This window comes from Zea mays, chromosome 5 (genome assembly GCF_902167145.1).
Source record: "Zea mays cultivar B73 chromosome 5, Zm-B73-REFERENCE-NAM-5.0, whole genome shotgun sequence".
Taxonomy (NCBI): domain Eukaryota; kingdom Viridiplantae; phylum Streptophyta; class Magnoliopsida; order Poales; family Poaceae; genus Zea; species Zea mays.
In genome coordinates, this window is record NC_050100.1 from 58,448,956 (window position 1) to 58,468,444 (window position 19,489).

At 49.5% G+C, this 19,489-nt stretch overlaps 1 pseudogene; it reads right to left on the reverse strand.

Moving 5' to 3' along the window:
• LOC103628217 (uncharacterized) overlaps nt 1–9,533 on the reverse strand; it is a 128,755-nt pseudogene extending 119,222 nt beyond the window's left edge.
• Nucleotides 9,534–19,489: the final 9,956 nt, after the last annotated feature.

The following is a 19,489-nucleotide window of genomic DNA, read 5'->3' on the forward strand; positions in this document are numbered from 1 at the left end:
TTCGTACGCAACGAAGCATAGAAAACAACATTTTCCTTTTTACCGAAGCTCTCATTTATAAAAACAACAGTTTCCCTTCTTTTTTGTGTACGAAGCTCTTTTTTCCCTTTCTTTTTCCTTTTCTTGCCGAAGCAACCATTTTATGTGATGAAGATGATTATCCTACATATGCCTAGATGAATGTTTATGAATGCAAATGCTATGATGTAATGTGTTGTGCAAATGAATGGCCAAACACGTATCCGAAGCCATATTCATAGCCATTATTTTCTTAAAAACATTCACACCTCAGCTCTGCATTCCCTTAGGAACGACTTTGGAGCTTCTTCGCCTTTACTTTTGGCGGAATCAGCGTTGACTTTTCGCTGTAAGCTCTGCATTCCCTTAGGAACGTCTTTGGAGCTTCTTCGCCTTTTACTTAGGCGGTATAAGCTCTGCATTCCCTTAGGAACGTCTTTGGAGCTTCTTCGCCTTTTACTTAGGCGGTATAAGCTCTGCATTCCCTTAGGAACGTCTTTGGAGCTTCTTCGCTTTTACTTTTCGGCACTCGATGGTGCGCTCTCAGCTTTTACATTTACATTCTTTGGGGGATTTTGCTCTTATAAGATTAAAAAGGAAATTACATATGCTGGCCCCATTAAAAACCTTTCTCCCCCTTTGGAAAGGAAAAGGGTGCCATGAAAGAAAAAATAAAAATGTGAAAAATTACATCGAATTATACATAATATCGCCGAAGCTCATCCGCATTCCAAGATCTAGGAATGTCGTTGTCGTCCATGTCTTCAATCTGTATGAACCGGGCCTTGACGAAGATGCTACTAAGAAAGGCCCGTCCCATTTCAGCTGCAATTTGCCCACTGTTTCCGGGTTGGCCACCCTCCGAAGCACCAAGTGCCCTGGCTATCCCGCCATTTGACTGTTTCAGCTTGATATTTATTAATATTCTCCACGGCTTGCAGTCTGATCCCTTCTAAAGCATCTTTTTCTATAGAATAAGCAGCTTCGGAATCTGATTCTGCCGAAGCTACTATCCTTATTGATCCGGCTTTAGCTTCTTCTGGAGTTATTGCTTCGTCACCGAATAACAACTTGAATGGAGTGAAGCCTGTAGATCTTGATGTTGTCGTGTTGTGGCTCCACACCACTTTGGTTAGCTGATCTGGCCATTTTCCTCTAGGTTGATTGAAGATTAGCTTCATTATTCCTGTCATTATAATGCCGTTGGCTCTTTCAACGAGTCCATTTGACTCCGGGTGCCTGACTGATGCGAAATGGATCTTCGTACCAATTTGGTCACAGAAATCCCTGAAAGCTTCGGAGTCAAACTGTGTTCCATTGTCCACAGTGATAGCCTTTGGCACCCCAAAACGACAAACAATATTCTGCCAGAAAAATTTTTGGATGGTAGCCGAAGTTATTGTGGCTAAAGGCTTCGCCTCAATCCATTTAGAAAAATATTCCACAGCTACCACAACATATCTCAGGTTCCCTTGGGCTGGTGGTAACGGACCTAACAAGTCAAGGCCCCACCTTTGCAATGGCCAAGTGGGTTGTATGAGCTGTGTCAAGGACGAAGGTTGTTTTTGATCTCTTGCACATTTCTGACAACCTTCGCACTTTTGAACCAATTCTGCTGCATCCGAAGCTGCCTTCGGCCAATAAAACCCTTGACGGAAAATTTTTCCGAGTAACGGCCTAGATCCAATGTGAGATCCACACAGGCCTGCATGTATTTCTTTCATTAACTCTATACCTTCGGTTCTAGATAAGCATTTAAGCAGCGGAGCACAAACTCCATGTTTATACAACTCCCCTTCTATCATGACATATGGGCGAGCTCTTGCTTCTATCCTCTTGTTATAAGCTTCGTCATCTGAAAGAAACTTACCCTGAAGGTAAGAGATGATCTCGGTTCTCCAATCTTCGCTAAAAACAGGAGATATATTAAGAACTGCTCTTTCAAGAAGTTCCACCGAAGGTGCTTTTATTGTTTCGAAAAATACATCCGAAGGTAAAGGCAGCCCCTGGGCTGCTGACTTAGCTAGCAAATCAGCATGCTCATTTTGTCCTCTAGGGATATTTTTGACAGAAAACCCTTCGAAGGAAGCTTCAACTCTTCGAACCATATCCAGATATTTTTCAAGCTTCGGATCCTTAACCTTGCAACTTTTGTCAATATGACCCGAAACAACCTGGGAATCAGTTTTAAGTATGGCTCTTCTGATTCCCATTGCTTTTAACTTTCGAAGACCTAGAATCAATGCTTCGTACTCAGCAATGTTGTTTGTGCAATTAAAATCAAGCTTTGCTGCATAACAAGTTTTGACTTTGGAAGGTGAAACCAACACAGCAGCCGCTCCTGCTCCGAAGGTTCCCCAAGATCCATCACAAAACACTGTCCAGGCTTCGTTGTCTTTATTTGTTCCCTCCTCCTGAGCCCCTGGCGTCCAATCAGCAATAAAGTCTGCCAGTGCCTGTGACTGAATCGAAGATCTATGAACATATTCAATACAAAATTCATTGAGCTCTGCAGCCCATTTTCCAATCCTTCCAGTAGCTTCTCGGTTCCTCATAATATCCTTCAGAGGTTGCGAAGAAGGAACAATTATGTTGTAAGCTTGGAAATAGTGCCGAAGCTTCCTGGAGGCCATCAAGACAGCATACAGTATCTTCTCCAGCTCTGTATAATTTTTCTTTGACAAACTAAGAACTTCGGATACAAAATATATTGGGGCCTGCCTCTTAACTTGACCATCAAGCTTCTCCTGGACAAGCGCTGCACTTACCGCTGAGTGCGAAGCTGCCACATATAATAACAAAGGAGCCCCTGGCATTGGTGGGGTCAATGTTGTTAGATCTATTAAATACTGTTTTAATTCTTCAAAAGCCTTCTGTTGGATTGATCCCCATTGAAAGACTTCGGCTGACTTCAGCACTTCGAAGAATGGTAAATTTCTCTCTGCTGATCTGGATATGAATCTATTGAGAGATGCCAATCTTCCTGTCAATCTTTGAGCTCCCTTCTTCGTAGTTGGTGGCTCCATCCGAAGTATAGCTTCAATTTTACTTGGATTAGCTTCAATCCCCTTTGTTGAAACCAAGCATCCAAGAAATTTCCCCTTCTTCACTCCGAAGACACATTTTTCTGGATTTAACTTTAAGCCAGCTTGCCTGAAACTGGCGAAGGTCTCCTGCAGATCAGCAATATGATTCTCCTGCTTCGTGCTTTTGACAATGATGTCATCAACATAAGTTAACACATTTCTGCCTATTTGGGATTGAAGAACCTTCGCAGTCATTCGACTGAAACTTCCTCCAGCGTTTTTGAGCCCCTCAGGCATCCGAAGATAGCAATATGTGCCACTTGGAGTGATGAAGCTAGTCTTCAGCTCATCTTCCTTCTTCATCCAAATTTGGTGATAGCCTGAATAGCAGTCTAATAGACTCATGAGCTCTGACGAAGCTGCTGCATCAACTAAAGAGTCTATCCTTGGTAACGGGAATTCATCCTTCGGACAAGCCTTGTTAAGATCTGTGAAATCGATGCACATTCGCCACTTGCCATTGGCCTTTTTTACCATAACAGTGTTAGCCAGCCATTCTGGGTACTTTACTTCTCTGATAACTCCTGCACTGAGGAGTCTTTTGACTTCGTTGCGAGCACCTTCGGCCTTATCATCTGACATTTTCCGAAGCCTTTGCTTTCTGGGTCTGAAAGATGGATCGACATTGAGCGAGTGCTCAATGACATCCCTATTAACTCCGCATAGATCATTGGCTGACCATGCAAAAACATCTTTGTTATTGAACAAAAACCTTATCAAAGTTTTTTCCTGCTCTTCGGATAGTTGAGAGCCTAACAGTACCTTCTGCTCTGCTATGTCCTCACATAAGAGCATGGGCTTCGGCTGATCTGCTGAAGCTGCTTTCTCCCTTCTGAATTTGTACGGTTCACAAGCTTCGGCTCCATCTATATTATGGATTGCTTTGGAGTCAGTCCAGTTACCTTCGGCCCTTCTTGCGGCTTCCTGACTTCCATGGATAGCAATGGGTCCCTGATCCGAAGGTATCTTCATGCAAAGATAAGCAGGATGAAGGATTGCTTCGAAGGCATTAAGAGTACCACGACCAATAATTGCATTGTAAGGATATTCTATGTCAACAATGTCAAACACAACTTGCTCAGTTCTAGTTTTGTTGATGAATCCGAAGGTCACTGACATGGTGATCTTGCCCAGTGCTACAATCTGTCTTCCTCCGAAGCCACAGAGAGGATGTGTAGCATCATGAATCTTATCTTCTGGCTCTTGCATTTGTCTGAAGGCTTTAGCAAATATGATGTCAGCTGCACTGCCTGTGTCAACCAAGACATTGTGGACCAGAAATCCTTTGATAACACAAGAGATAACCATGGCATCGTTGTGTGGGTAATCTTTGAGCTGAAGGTCCTCTTGGGAGAAGGTAATAGGAATGTGAGACCATCTTGTCTTGATGAAGGGTCCTTGCACCCCAACATGCTGTACCCTTCTCTGTGCTTCCTTCTTCTGTTTCTTGTTAGCTGGCTCTGAGGACGAGCCACCTGTGATTGGTAGTACCAGCTTCGGGTCCGAAGCAGCTCCAGCTTGGTCGTTGAACGAAGCCATCAGCTCAAAAAGTGGAAGTGAGTTCACCGGAGGTGGGCGCCAATGTTGGGGACTTGTTCTCAAACGCTATGAGTTAAGAACAAGGCAACATAGAAAATGTTAAACGTTAAGGTCCTTCGTCCTTTGAAGCATTATTTCCCTTAGGATATAACGATCTCTGGACGAAGGTCATGAAGGATTAACCTTCATCATTACAGTATACATTAATGAAAGACGAAGCATATGAAACATAAAAGATAACATGAATAATCATATAACATTATTTATTTAACTTTATTATTTCATCATAGAGAAATAGTGACAATATTGAATTATAAATGTACCTTCGGCTTGGAAGGAGATGAAAATACAAGTGTGACACAAAAGCAAATGCCAAGTCAGCGTGAACAGTACGGGGGTACTGTTCACCTATTTATAGGCACAGGACGCAGCCTGTGAGGAATTACAAGTATGCCCCTTATAAAAACTTACAATATTGACCCAGACCTTTATGGACTAAAAGGTCATTCTATCTTTAAGTCGGTTCGCAATGCCGAAGCTTTACGAAGAGGAACCTTCGGCTATTTTATACAAACAGCTTCATCCGAGGATCGCTTCTCTCTATAAGACCTTCGGCGACGAAGCATGGTCCCAACATGCCCCAAGGACCCGTATCCACTTCCACGAATAGATCAAATCATGGATTCTACCTCTAGGTGCAACCTCTTGTCCTTCCTAGATGCTTACTCTGGTTTTCATCAGATCCAGATGTCTAGGCAAGATAGGAAGCATACCGCTTTTGTAACTGTGGATGGGCTTTACTGTTATGTTGTAATGCCTTACGGTCTGAAGAACGCCTTGCCAACATTTGTACGGGCGATGAGTAAGACCTTCGGTGACCTGATTAGGGACAGGATAGAGATATACGTCGATGACATCGTGGTCAAGACTAAGAGAGGGTTGACTCTAGTGGAAGACTTGACCCTGGTCTTTGACAAGCTGTGGGCAACACACACGAAGCTGAACCCAGAAAACTGCGTCTTTGGTGTCTCAAGGAAGTTGCTGGGATTCCTGGTTTCGCACCGGGGCATTGAAGCAAACCCAGAGAAGATCAAAGCAATTGAGGCAATGAGGCCTCCGGCCCGAATCAAGGACGTCCAGAAGCTTATGGGGTCGCTGGCCGCCCTTAGCCGCTTCATCTCAAGACTGGCTGAGAGGGCCCTACCCTTTTTCAAGCTATTACGGAAGTCCGGCCCATTCTCTTGGACTCAGGCAAAATGTGCCTTTCAAGAGTTGAAGCAGCACCTTGTGTCCCTACCAATACTGGTGGCTCTAGAGCCAGGGGAGCTGTTGTACTTATACATTGCAGCGGCTACAGAGGTGGTGAGCATGGTGCTGGTCGTCGAGAGGACGGCACAACATCCCCAGGGGAGCCAAAAAGTTCCCCTAGGAGAAGGTGGTGGTCCGACCACCACGGTGCTGATGGAAGGTCAAGACTTTGAGGACTCGGGACCAACCGCAGGGGTCCGAACCATCCAGAAGCCAGTCTACTATGTCAGTGAAGTCCTCCATGAGGCGAAGGCCAGGTATCTTGAGACGCACAAGCTTATCTATGCTATACTTGTTGCGTCCAGGAAGTTGCGCCACTATTTTCAGGCACACAGGGTTGTGGTGGTGACCTCCTACCCGTTAAGGGCCATTCTCCACAACTCTAACGCCACAGGCAACATTGCCAAGTGGGTCGCGAAGCTTGCTGAGTTCCAACTGGACTTCCAACCTCGCCACGCTGTCAAGAGCCAGGTCCTGGCTGACTTCATCGTGGAATGGACCCCATCCCCGAGCGCTTCTGGGGGTCCGGATCCCAATTCGGATCCCACACCTGCGCAGCCTAGGGCTCTGGTCTTCACCGAGCCCCACTAGACGCTCTTCTTTGACGGGTCCGCCCGCTAGTAGGGTGGCGGTGCTGGGGTGGTCCTCATCGACCCAAGCGGAGATCAAGTGAAGTACATGGTGCACCTTGAGTTCAAGGCCACCAACAACATGGCAGAGTATGAAGCACTGATCTTTGGCTTGTCTGCGGCCCTATCCCTAGGGATCCGCCAGCTCCTCGTAAAGGGGGACTCCCAGCTGATTATCAAGCAGGTCCACGGAGAATGTAGCTGCAACGAGCCTAGGCTCGCAGCTTACCTCTCCACGTAAGGAAGCTGGGAAAGGACTTCATTGCCCTGGAACTGCAACATGTTCCTCGGGCTAACAACTCAGTGGTAGATAAACTCTCTACGAGGGCATCAACTTGGGCACCCGTGTCCGAGGGCATCTTCAAAAGATGGCTGCTGAGACCTTCCGCCGAGCCTGCCGAACCAGGTGAAGGGGGTGAGACTAGCACCTCGAAGCTAGCAGTCCCTGTGGTGTTCCATCTACAGAACCCGCCAAGGATTGTGTGTGCTACAGGGGGTCTTGCCAACCTCTTAGCACCACAACCAGTAGCTTAGAGTGGTCCCGATGCATGGATCTCTGAGATCCGGGACTAACTGAAGGAAAATATCCTTCCTGAAGATATGTGTCCGCAGAGCGCATAGTGCGGTTGGCTAAACGATACATGGTGGTGGAAGGGGATCTATACCATCGTGGCGCCAATGACATTCTCATGCGGTGCATCACCCTGGAGGAGGGCCGTGAGCTACTCACAGAGATCCATGGAGGTGAGTGCGAAAGTCATTCGTCATCTCGCACACTGGTTGGTAAGGCCTTCCGGCACGGCTTCTATTGGCCAACTGCTCTCCAGGATGCAGCTGAGTTGGTAAAGTTTTGCAAAGCATGTCAGTTCCATGCAAAGCAGATACACACACCGGCTCAGGCTCTGCAAATGATTCCACCCTCCTGGCCATTCGCCGTGTGGGGGGTGGATATCCTAGGACCATTCCCCAGGGCTGTCGGTGGGTACCATTTCCTCTTCGTCGCTATCGACAAGTTCACAAAGTGGCCAGAGGCCATCCCTGTGGTCAGTATCACCCAGGGTGCTGTTGTTGCCTTCCTCAAGTCGATTGTCTGTAGATTTGGGGTCCCAAGCCGTATCATTACGGACAACGGGACCCAGTTTACAAGTCGGCTCTTCCAGGAGTATTGCGAGGGCATCGGCACCCAGCTCTGCTTTGCGTGTGTGGCGCATCCCAGGAGCAACGGCTAGGCGGAGAGGGCAAACACATAAATCCTCAGGGGACTCAAGACACGCACCTATGACTGCTTAAAAAAGCATGGTGCAAATTGGGTCAACGAGCTTCCGTGCGTACTATGGGGGAACCGGACCACACCTAGCCGAGCTACCGGGGAGACCCCGTTCTTCCAGGTCTACAGGGCCGAAGCCTGTCTTCCCCCAGAAATCATTATGGGCTCCCCACGGGTCTAGTCTTTTGATGAGTCTATGCAGGAACAGCTACGACATGAGGACGTGGACTTCATCGATGAACGCAGATGGCAAGCTGCAATCCGAAATGCACGGTACAGCCAAGCGCTCAGGTGCTACCACCAACGATTTGTGCATAGTAGGGAGCTCAGGGTCAGGGACCTAGTCCTAAGGCGAGTACTGAACCGAGAAGGGCTCCACAAGCTCTCCCCCAGTTGGGAAGGACCCTTCAAGGTGACGGAAATATGCCGACCCAGGTGTGTCCGCCTTGCCACAACAGAAGGAGTACCTCTTCCCAATCCCTGGAATATAGAGCATCTCCGTAAGTTCTATCCATAAAAGCAAAACTGGGGGGTTGAGTTTTCTTCCTTTGTAACTAGGTTGCACATATGTGTACATCAATCCGGTGAGGTCCGCCCTCGTAAGCTCGGCCTGTTGGTCTGCACCCATGTATATCAAGTTATAAGGAAAGGATTTACCCCCCAGATGTGCTTTTGTGATGGTTCATTCTACTTTAGTTTAGAAGCATTATTTTTTATCTAACCCACCCATACAGTTTCCCACCCTTGCTGGTATGATGACATCCGAATTGAGTAGCCAGGCCTGTAGTTCAAGACCCCTCTACTGCTACAGCCTACAGGGGTCCGGCAACTTGCGGACCAGTTCTAGAGAATGGGCGCTCGCTTCCTGGAGTGGTCTGGAGCTATGTAGCCGCTTAGCATGGTTCTGTACCCTAAGCCTGCACGATCCACCACTCTGCAACGGGTACCCTAGTATTTGGAACTGTGATCCTGTAGGTCCGGGCATATAGCTTGGCTTCCTAGGCTAAATCCTGCAGGTCCTGTTGCATCAATCAAAGGATGACAGATACCAGACGATGGGTCCTAAGGGTGTGCTCCTAACACTTCAAAGCCGAAGCTGTGTGCAGGTACAACTCCCAGTCGAGAGGTAGGTAGTCTCACGCCATAGAGACTACCTCCTAGGGACCGAGCAACCAATTTTCTCTTTGGTATACTAGTATCCAGCCTCAACACGTCGAGCCTACCTCCCAGGGGGCCAAGTACCAGGGGGAAGTTGATGACGCTACACACAGCAAGGACAAATAACATACAAGATAAGTTCCAGATTACTTGATTAATGGTTCTTAAAGTATGTTACAAGACCAAAAATTATTACAGTGGCTCCCCAGCGAAACCCTTGCTTTGTCTCTACAGGTCATCAGCAGGATCACGCTGGAAGAGCTCGGCCACCAGCTCCACGTTGTCTTATACACTCTCCCGGGCGGCATCTTCCAAGGGGGCTACCGGACCAGCGATCACCGGCACCAAGGATATGGTGGGGTCGTGACTCCGGAAGCACGTTAGGACATATTCAACCACCGCCCGGCAGAGCTTGCTGCCCTCTGCCCCTAGGCGAGCCCCAAGGATTTGATCTAGGCACCGGAGGCGATCGGCGGTGGAGTCCAGCACCGGGAGGGCATCGGAGATCGATGCCGGTAGCTCCGACATTGGGATGGGGCTCATCCCTAGTGGCACCAGTGTCGTGCTCGCCTCGCTAGCCCACTCGGCAATGCGCTGGACCCCGGCGCGATGCTCTGTCTGGAGATCTTCAAGGGCCTTCCTGGTGGCCTCCACCGCCTGGGGACCCGGCGTAGCCTGCACTGCATTGAACTAGCAGATCTGTTCCTCCAGCTTCCTCTCTTTCTCCTCCGCTTCGAGCTCGTGCTCGGCCAGCAACTCGCATCGCCGGGTGAGCATTTCTTCCCTAAAGGCGAGATATGTCTCTCGCCTGGCGAGGTCCGTCTCCCACCTGTCCAAGGACTGTTCCTTCGCCTTAAGATTTTCCTCGGCGAGGGCGGTGTTGCTGGCCTTGCCCTCGAGCTCTTGCTGCCATTTCTGTAGCGTTTCCACAACCTTGACATGCTGGGCCCGCTGGGCTTCCAGAGTTTGGTCCAGAGCACTCAGCTTAGCCTGGTACTCTGTTGTGAGGGCCTCCCTCTGGGTCACGACCTCCTCCCTCCTGGCCACTTGCTTTTCCCTCCGGTGCGCCTCCAGCTCCCTGGCACACACCTTCTGGAGGTCCTTCTTGTACTCCTTGCGGTCCCGCTCGAGTTGGGACCGCTCGGAGGTGAACTGTCAGGACGTCGACTTGGTGCGCTCCTCCAGTTGGGTGCACCAGTCGCTGAGGCACTGGTGCTCAGCCTCAAGCGCCTCCCACTCACACAAAATTACTGCCTCAGTTTCACTAAGGACCTGGTGGGCACGGGACAGCATGCGGGGGAGGGGGATTGGCACCGCTTCTTGATCGGCACCCGACCGAAGTCGCCGCCCAAATACCACCTCCTTCTCCTCCGGAGCAGGCGGGGGGTTGGAGCTGGACGTGCCTCCTGTATCACCCCCGGTGTTGGGAGTGGGCGCAAATCCCCCAACTAGGACTTCCTCCGCCACTGCGACGCTGCCTGACGCTGGCGCCGCTGCCGCCGGACCCCCGGCTAGGGCATGGGAAGCCGCTGGCGCTGTCCTGGCAGCAGCTGGGGGCGGACCGTCGGCACCGCCCTCAGCAGATTCCTGCTGCTGAGAGCCAGACCCGTCGGTGGGCCTAGTATCTGGCGGAGGAGGCATGGCCTTGGGAGCGGCGGAGGAAGAAGCCCTGATGAACAGATGATGGGTTAAGACTTGTCGGCATGATGATTAGACTCATGGAAGAAGGGGCTACACTTACTTGGGCCCTGGACTTTCCAGTGACTCTAGAAGCGGGGCGATCGTCGCTCCTGCTACTGCTGTTGTTGTTGTTGTTGTTGCTGCTGGTGTCCCTGGGGTTGATCACCCCCAGATGGTGGTGGTGGCGGCGGGGCCGGAGGACTGACGCGCCTCTGCGCACCGTGGGCATGGGAGCTGGCCTCCTTGGCCCCATCTGCAGTCCTCTGGCGCTTCTGGGGGGCTCCGAAATGAGCGACGCAGCCTGAGTCGCCTCTCCTCCTCTAACCCCCCGGAGCTACCTGGGGTGGAGGCACTGCTTGCAGCCCCTTTGCCCTTGTCCAAGGGGCTGGGGGCCACGACGGGGTTGGTGCTGGGAGCCACACCGGTGGGCTAGGGACCTTCAGCCGGTGCATCGGAGATCCGGATCCCGCGGAGGGGGTCCCGGCCGCTGGTCTGGCGAACCGCCACGCCGCTGTCGTCGAGGGTCATCACTCATCAGCGTGGCCAAGATCGCCGTCCTCGGGCCTGGGTCATTGCAGAGCGCCGGGATGTTCTGGGGGAGTATCAGGGACTCAGGGACAAAAGTCACCCTAGTAATCCCTCCCACTTGGACTGCCATCTTGTCCTAGGACAGATCGGTGCCCAGTGCCCAGCTCGCGCTCGATCCTACCAATGTCGTTCGGGCCAGTGAACCAGCAGCACAGGCGTGGCCTCCTCTGTAGCAGCATGATCCAGCGCTTCAGGAGGTCGCCGACCACATGCATTGATGTCAGGCCGCCCGTGGCCAAGACCTTGATCCTATCCAATATGGGTAAGAACTCTGGCGACAGGGAGGGCTTGCTCCTCCATTGCTTGCGGTCAAGTGCTGGCCCATGGACGGCAGGACGAGGCAGTCGTTGGCCTCGGTGCTGGCAATCACCTAGTCGATGTGCTAGTTTTCCCACCTCGCACCACCAAAGGTGGGGATGTAGACTACGACCGGATCTAGCCTCGTCTGGAAGTAGTAGGCCCCAATGTGGTCCCTGGTCTTCCCAGACTTGACCAGCACGAAGAAGTAGCAGAAGAGGGAAGTGTAAGGGGCCACACCTACGAACATCTCGCAGAGGTGGACGAAGATGGCTACCTAGAGGACAGAGTGGGGAGTGAGGTGTTGAAGCTGAAGCCCGAACTCCTCCAGCAGCAGCAGAAATAAAGGCGAAACCGGTAGCGCCAACCCGCAAGAGATGTAGGAGGCGAACAGCACGAACTCTCGAGCGGCGAGATCGCCAAGGGGGCAGCGCCGGCACGGATTCTCCCGGCGAGCCCTGGCACGCTCCACCCAAGCAGGCCACGCACCAGGTTAAGCGCTTCCTCAGACTGAAAGCGGTCAGGATGACCAAGCGAAGCCATGGCATGGGCGGTGGCGCGGGCGTAGAGCAGAAGAGCACGAAGGCAAAGGGGCACAACCGATTGGGAGAGAATGTGAAAAGGTAATTGCTGCACGCGGGGTGAATCCTTTTTCAAGGAAACCAGAGTCCTTGTTCAGGGAAACCATTCCGTGCGACCCTAAATCGTCGTAGGAAATCCCACTCGACGGGCACCTAGGATCCAGGCAGCCCAGTCTATGACACGGGGGCCCAGGCCCACAAGTCATACAGTTTGTGTGCCGGATTTTGGGTGCGGAAAGAGCGAACCGCCGCACGCGCCTGTAGTGCGTCTCCTTGGGGCCGCTGTAGAAGACAAAAGGTAATTTTTTAAACTAATGCAGCGGCAACGAGGCGCCCCGCGTGTGGCCCGATGAAACCACCAAGCGTGGGGGCCCGTGGGTCAGTCAGCCGTGGGGACAGATATGGCAGTTGGCGTGACCGAAGATGGATTGACGGTGGGTGCGTCAGCAGACACGCTGAAACGGCGCGCCAATCACCAATCAGGCCATGTTGAGGCAAAGTACAAGCTTTGGCCCCACTTGCAGGCTTGCATCCTCCCCTGAGGTGGGCCCGGGGGCCACTATCGGTACCCTGAAACTAGGGTACCCCTTACTACTGTATAAAAGCACAGTACCCACGCGGCTACTCTTAGTCGCGTGGTAAAAGAGCTGTATGTGGGACCAGGCCATGACTCGCCCCAGCCTCGGGCAACTACTCTAGTTCAGCAACATCCTCTGACCCCACCACATGGCGGGTCCGGGGCTGCCACGTGTCTAGAGAAAGTGATATACTCCAAGGCATCAACAGTGAGTCTGGACCCTCATGGGAAAGTGTCGGACCCCTGGATATACAGTCTAAACCTCCAAGTTTGGTCCAGGACCCCCACGTGTACGGACCAGACCCCTAGAATGGGATTTGGACCCCCCTCGTATGGGGTCCGGGTCGCCCACAGTAGGGTCCCAAGGTTCCAGGACAGAGCACTCTCAGGCCTTAATCTGTGCCCAGGCGGGGGTTCGGTGCCGACATGTGTCCAGACCTGGTCTAGTGGGATCTGGGCCTATCCGCATAAACTCCTGCTCCCTGCTCAGGCGGAGACCCGATGCTGCCACGTGGCATACTGCGCGTGGCATAAGCCAATGGGTGAAACCTAGCAGGACGCCTCTAGGCTACGCGCGCCTTCACATTCATTACAGATAAGACGTGCGCCTGTCCATTCCCCTGATAGGGGGCGTGCTCAGTCCACGATACATGGGCCGTGCTATTACTCACCATTACTCGCACGTTTCCAAGAAAAGGGTTACTGACTATCAATGCTGCATGGACTGCGGTCATCATGACTCCGGCTGATTACTCATGCGTTACTAAGGCGGAGGATCTTTGTGTGCTGTCAGCATTTACTATTCACATAATGTATTCCTACCATTATGCTCCTGGGCCCGCATGCCGGGGCACAGCATCCTTGTATGTACCTCCCTTAAACTATAAAAGGGAAGGGACACAATGTTACAAGGGACACACTCAATCATAGGCTCAATACACACGCTCAATACAACTTACATACAGTGGAGGTAGGGTATTACGCTCCTGCGGCCCGAACCACTATAATCCCTCGAGTCCTCTTATGTTCATCCGAAATTCACCAAACAGGCAACCGCTTAGGCCCCCTCCTCATCTTAGGATTAGGGTGGGTGCATTCCGCCACCCAGCCTGAGGATTTTCTCTCCAACAACTATCAACCACCAAAATTAATTATAGGAAAAAGGTTAACCCTATTTCCCTTTCACTTTTCCCTCTTTCAAATGGTCACTTAGACCGGATGAGCTTTCTCCTTAATCAATTGGGTCACCAAGACCCCGCAAGTACCACCACACACTTAGGTGTCTCTTGCTAGCTTTACAAAGCACTTAGAGGAATAAGGATGGGAAGGAAAAAGCAATCCAAGCAACAAGAGCAACAAATGAACACAAAAACTCTCTCTCTCAAGTCACTAAGTGGTTGAGTTGATTTTGAGACTTGGAGAGGATTTGATCTTTGTAATGTGTCTTGGAGTGAATGCTATTGCTCTTGTATTGATTAGGAACTTCAGAAAACTTGGATGCCATTGAACGAGGTGGTTGGGGGGTATTTATAGCCTCCAACCACTTTCTAGCCATTGGCTGATTTTGCTGGCGATGGCACACTGGACAGTCACTGTTCACGGTCTGGTGCGTGCCACGTCAGCACGCCTATTGGGGTTTGGAGCGAGTTGATCGTTGGAACCCTTGTCCTGTAGCTGCACCGGACAGTCCGGTGCCACACCGGACATGTCTGGTGCGCTCTGACTTCTGCCGCGCACTATTCACAACTGTTCACTTTTGGACAGACGACCATTAGCGCAGGTTACCGTTGCTCTGTTGGCTCACCGGACATGTCCGGTGCACACCGGACAGTCCGGTGAATTATAGCGGAGCGCGCCCTAGAGAGAACCGAGAGTGGCTGGTTCGAGTGCTGCTCGGCCTGGTGTACCGGGCACTGTCCAGTGCGCCACTGGCAGCACACTCTCAAGTCCTTTGCTCCAAATTTATTTGAGTCACCAACTGAATTTCTTTCTTGGTTTGTGTTGAACCTTATGCACCTAAGATAAAAGACATCTAGGCAAACTAGTTAGTCCACGTGGTTTGAGATGGACGTCAACCACCAAAATTGATTATAGGAAATGATTAAGCCCATTTCCCTTTCAATCTCCCCCTTTTTGGTGATTGATGCCAACACAAACCAAAGCAAATATAAAGTGTAAAAATATAACTAGTTTGCAATTATAATTGATGTGCATATGTTACTTAGAATTAGACCAATTGAAAGTGAAAGTCGCCTAGAGGAGGGGCCAATAGGCGGAATCTGAAATTTATAACTTAAAACACAATCTATAAGCCGGGGTTAGCGTTAGAATAAAATCAAGTCCGAAAGAGAGGGCGAAAACAAATCAACCAAGAAATAAAACATATGACAAGATGATTTGTTTTACCGAGGTTCGGTTCTTGAAAACCTACTCCCTGTTGAGGTGGTCACAGAGACCGGGTCTCTTTCAACCCTTTCCCTCTCTCAAACGTTTCACCTAGACCGAGTGAGCTTTCTCCTTAATCAAACGGGTCACTTAGACCCCACAAGGACCACCACACACTTGGTGTCTCTTGCTTTGATTACAAGTTGCTTGAAGAACAAGAATGAGGAAGAAGAAAGCGATCCAAGAACAAGAGCTCAAAGAACACGAGCAAAACACTGTCTCTAGTCACTAGTTGTTTGGAGTGGATTTGGGTCTTGGAGAGGCTTTGATTCTTTTGAATTGTGTCTTGTATTGATTGCACTAGCTCTTGTATTGAATGAGATGTCTAAAAACTTGGATGCTTGGAGTGGTGCTGGTTGGGGGGTATTTATAGCCCTCAACAACTACATAGCCATTGGGGAGGCTGTCTGTCGATGGGCACACCGGACAGTCCAGTGCGCCACCGGACACTGTCCGGTGTGCCAACCACGTCACCCAACCGTTAGGGTTCTGAAGATTCTGACCGTTGGAGCGCTGACTTCATGTCACACCGGACAGTCTGGTGCTGCACCGGACAGGTACTATTCACTGTCTGGTGCGCCTCTGATGCCTGCTCTGACTTCTGCGCGCACTGCTCATGCGCTGTTCACACTTTTGCAGACGACCATTGCACAGTTAGCCGTTGCTTCGCTTGGTGCACCGGACAGTCTGGTGGCACACCGGACAGTCCGGTGAATTATAGTGGAGCTGCGCCTGAGAAACCCAAAGGTGAAGAGTTCAGACTGTACGGCCCCTGGTGCACCGGACACTGTCCGGTGCGCCAGACCAAGGTTCTCATCGGTTTCTTTTGCTCCTTTCTTTTGAACTGTCACACCCGGCTTTAAGGAACAAAGCCAGGTGCATCTCATACATGCGCCAAGAAGACAACATATATAATAACAGAGTGTATAGAGATAAATGTCACAATAATCAGAGTATTTATTACATAGCGGGAGTCTTATTACAAAATAAAAGAATAAATATAAAACAAACTAAGGATCATCCTTGGCGCAGAAGTCAACTGGGGAAACGCCACCTAGATCAGATCAAATTCGTCGCCTTATGGCTCCTCCTGAACCACCTGTTCTTCTCTTTTGGGGGGTGTGAGACAACAAGGGTGAGCTCACACATGATCATAGCTCAACAAGTTATGGGGAACCAGTGGGCATGAACTCACAAAGGTGGGAGTTCATGTGATGTGTAAGGCTAATCAATGGTAGGGGTTAAAGCTGAGCATTGCTTTTAATTAGTTGGTCAAAATTTTATTAGCAGTTACTAAGTGTAAGTAAATACCAAACCTTAAATAAAGTGATAGAACAAAAATAATAATAAATTCCATGCAATGCAAATGACAAAATTAAATTTAAGTTCCATAAATTAATCATTAGAGAGTCCTGAGCTGCTCATGATCGTGAGCTCGGATAGTATACCAGTTTTATACTCTGCAGAGGTTGTACCCTTTACCCAAAAGTCATGTTACCCATCTGCTAAGGGATCACGACTCCCATACACCTCTAACTAGGAAGCGAGGCAGGGTAACACTACGAGGCCTTTACAAAATGCCACTAGCTTCTGAAAACCCGTTATAGTTTATGGGAAGAGCACTTGCAAGAATCCCTCGTCTGACCACCATTGCAGCAAAATCAACCCGAGAACCTCCTTGCATGCAACTCCCCTACTGCCCTTGCCCCTTTCGGGTAAGGTAATCTTCCACTAGCTTTCCTAATTAATTAGCCAAGGGTCCCATTCCTCCCTTGTGGTGGCACGTGTTTCTCAAGTTAAGCTCCATATTCCAATTAACAATAATGATCTTGACATGAACATAAATAGAATAACAAAAGAATTGGAACATGGATATAATGAAAGATTATCCCAAGACTATGTAAAGCAATAGCAAAACTACCCAAGTGTTTCAGGGATAACAAGGTAAAATGGATAAACAGTCTAGGGTGACCTATTGGGTCCCATCAAAATTAAACCTATGCATGAATAAATGACATTAACGAATATTATTGGGTATAAAAGTGGTCAAGGGCATAACTTGCCTTCAATGAGCTCCTGCTCAGCTACTTCTATCTGCTGGTCACCAGGATCCTCGGTCACAGGTTCTTCTACTCGCCACAATACAAACAAGCACAGTATATAGAGAAAATTAACATCACACCAATCTAGACTGAGCCTCAATTCCAGAGAAATCCAGGGGTCTTGGGTTAAAAATCTGTAGACACAGAGCACAACACCAATGGATGGCAGGTTGATTCTTTAGTTCTTAGGGGTCTATTTTATAAAACGTGCGGCCGAAGCAGTATCTTTTAATCTGAGCCGTCCAATCAGAAATCGGCCGCCAGGATTAGACCTACGTTTTATACGAATCGGTAAACAATCCCGATCGTCTGATGCCTGATCGTCGGTGCAGATCTCGCCTATCCAACTGGTACGCCCTAAATGATCAGGGCCGTCCGTTCCCCGATCCACGACCTAGCGCGTTCCTCCCCTTCCCGAGCACTGTCGGCGACGGAGTAGGAGCGGTACGGCGGAGTGCCATTGCCGACGAACGCGATCCACCAAATCTAGAGTCATCTACTTCCATCCTTGATCGCGACGCGTAATTCTAACCGAATAGGGACAGGAACGCAATTACTCACCAAAGGTGACGCGCAGCAACACGGCCCACGGCGGACTGCGGTATGGTCCGGTGGCGAGTGCTCTGATGAGGAATTCCCGGAAGAGCCACCGATTCTGATGCCCACAACGCCCACCCCCACACTTCAGGTACACCAGCGAAGGACTTCGACCGGGACAGAGGTCGCGAGCGGCGATGTGCACAAGATGACAACGGCGGCGCGAGTCTCACTCTCCCTTACAGTTTTCTACGCAGACTCTTTTTTTCTAGCGTTGGCAGGAAGAAGGGACGCAATCAGAGAAGAGCGAGAGAGGTTGTGGGGCTGCTTTTGAAGCCGGAGCGAGACGGGGTCGTAGGGAGCGGAGATCTAGGACGCGCGATTCGCACCGAGCTCCCCGTGCTGACCCCGGAGGAAGTGGTCGAATTGGTTGGGGATGAACCAGACGTAGCGGCCCCACGTGGAAGCGAAAGCCTACGTGCAACCTCACCAGCAGTGACCGACAGATGGCCCATGGTGCGTAGTGACGCATGGACGTGGGCAAGCTGGGCTGCGCTGGGGAATCACTAGATGGGCCGAAAAGAGTAGGACCGGCCCAAGCGCATGGTTTTCCTTTTTTTCTTTTTCTTTCCCTTTTAAACTTTCAAATTCATAAATTTAAATTCCCTTCAAATTCAAACTTCATGGTACATTTATTTCCTCATAAAATGTACATCCTAAACATTGTATGAGGGAATTTTATTTATTTATTTTGATTTTTATTTTGTGGTAACTAATGCTCTTCTCCCCTAATTCCAAAATTCCAATTTAAGTCTTACTTCCAATTTGAGTACTAATATGTTTTTTTACGTTATTTTATATTGTCACAAGAGGCACACAAAAAGAAATCTCAGCATGATGCAATGATTTAGTAGCGTATCTTTTTATTATTAATTATCTGTTTTTAATTATGGTGTTCACATGTAATGAAAAGTAGATTCAACACACCCATAAAATATAGGGGATAACTTTTCTTCTCTTTTAGTAACTATTACAAATTGGGTATTACAAATCCTACCCCTCTTAAAAGGAATCTCGTCCTTGAGATTTAGGAAGAACTAGGGAAAAGATGGGGAAAATATATACAAAGCTCTTCTTCTCTTTCCCATGTTGCTTCATCTTCGTCATGGTGACTCCATTGCACTTTGCACATCTTTATCACCTTATTTCTTGTAACTCGGGTCAATGTATCTAGAATCTTGATTGGGTACTCCGTGTAAGTCAGATCACCCTGAACACTGAGCTCTTCCATTGGTAACTGTTCCTCGAGAACACGGAGACACTTCTTTAGTTGAGATACGTGGAACACATTATGCACATCAGATAGAGTAGCAGGTAACTCGAGTTGGTATGCCATCTCCCCAACTCGCCTAAAGATTAAGAATGGTCCAATATAGCGAGGTGACAATTTGCCCTTAACTTTGAATCTCCTCATTCCACGAAGTGGTGACACCTTGAGGTACACATAATCTCCTTCTTCAAATTCCAGTGGCCTCCTTCTATTATCAGCATAGCTCTTTTGCCTGGTTTGAGCTACCCTCAAATTCTCTCGAATTATACAGACTTGTTCTTCTGCTTCTTGAATCAGTTTAGGCCCAAAGAATTGTCTTTCTCCAGTCTGGTCCCAGTAAGAGGAGT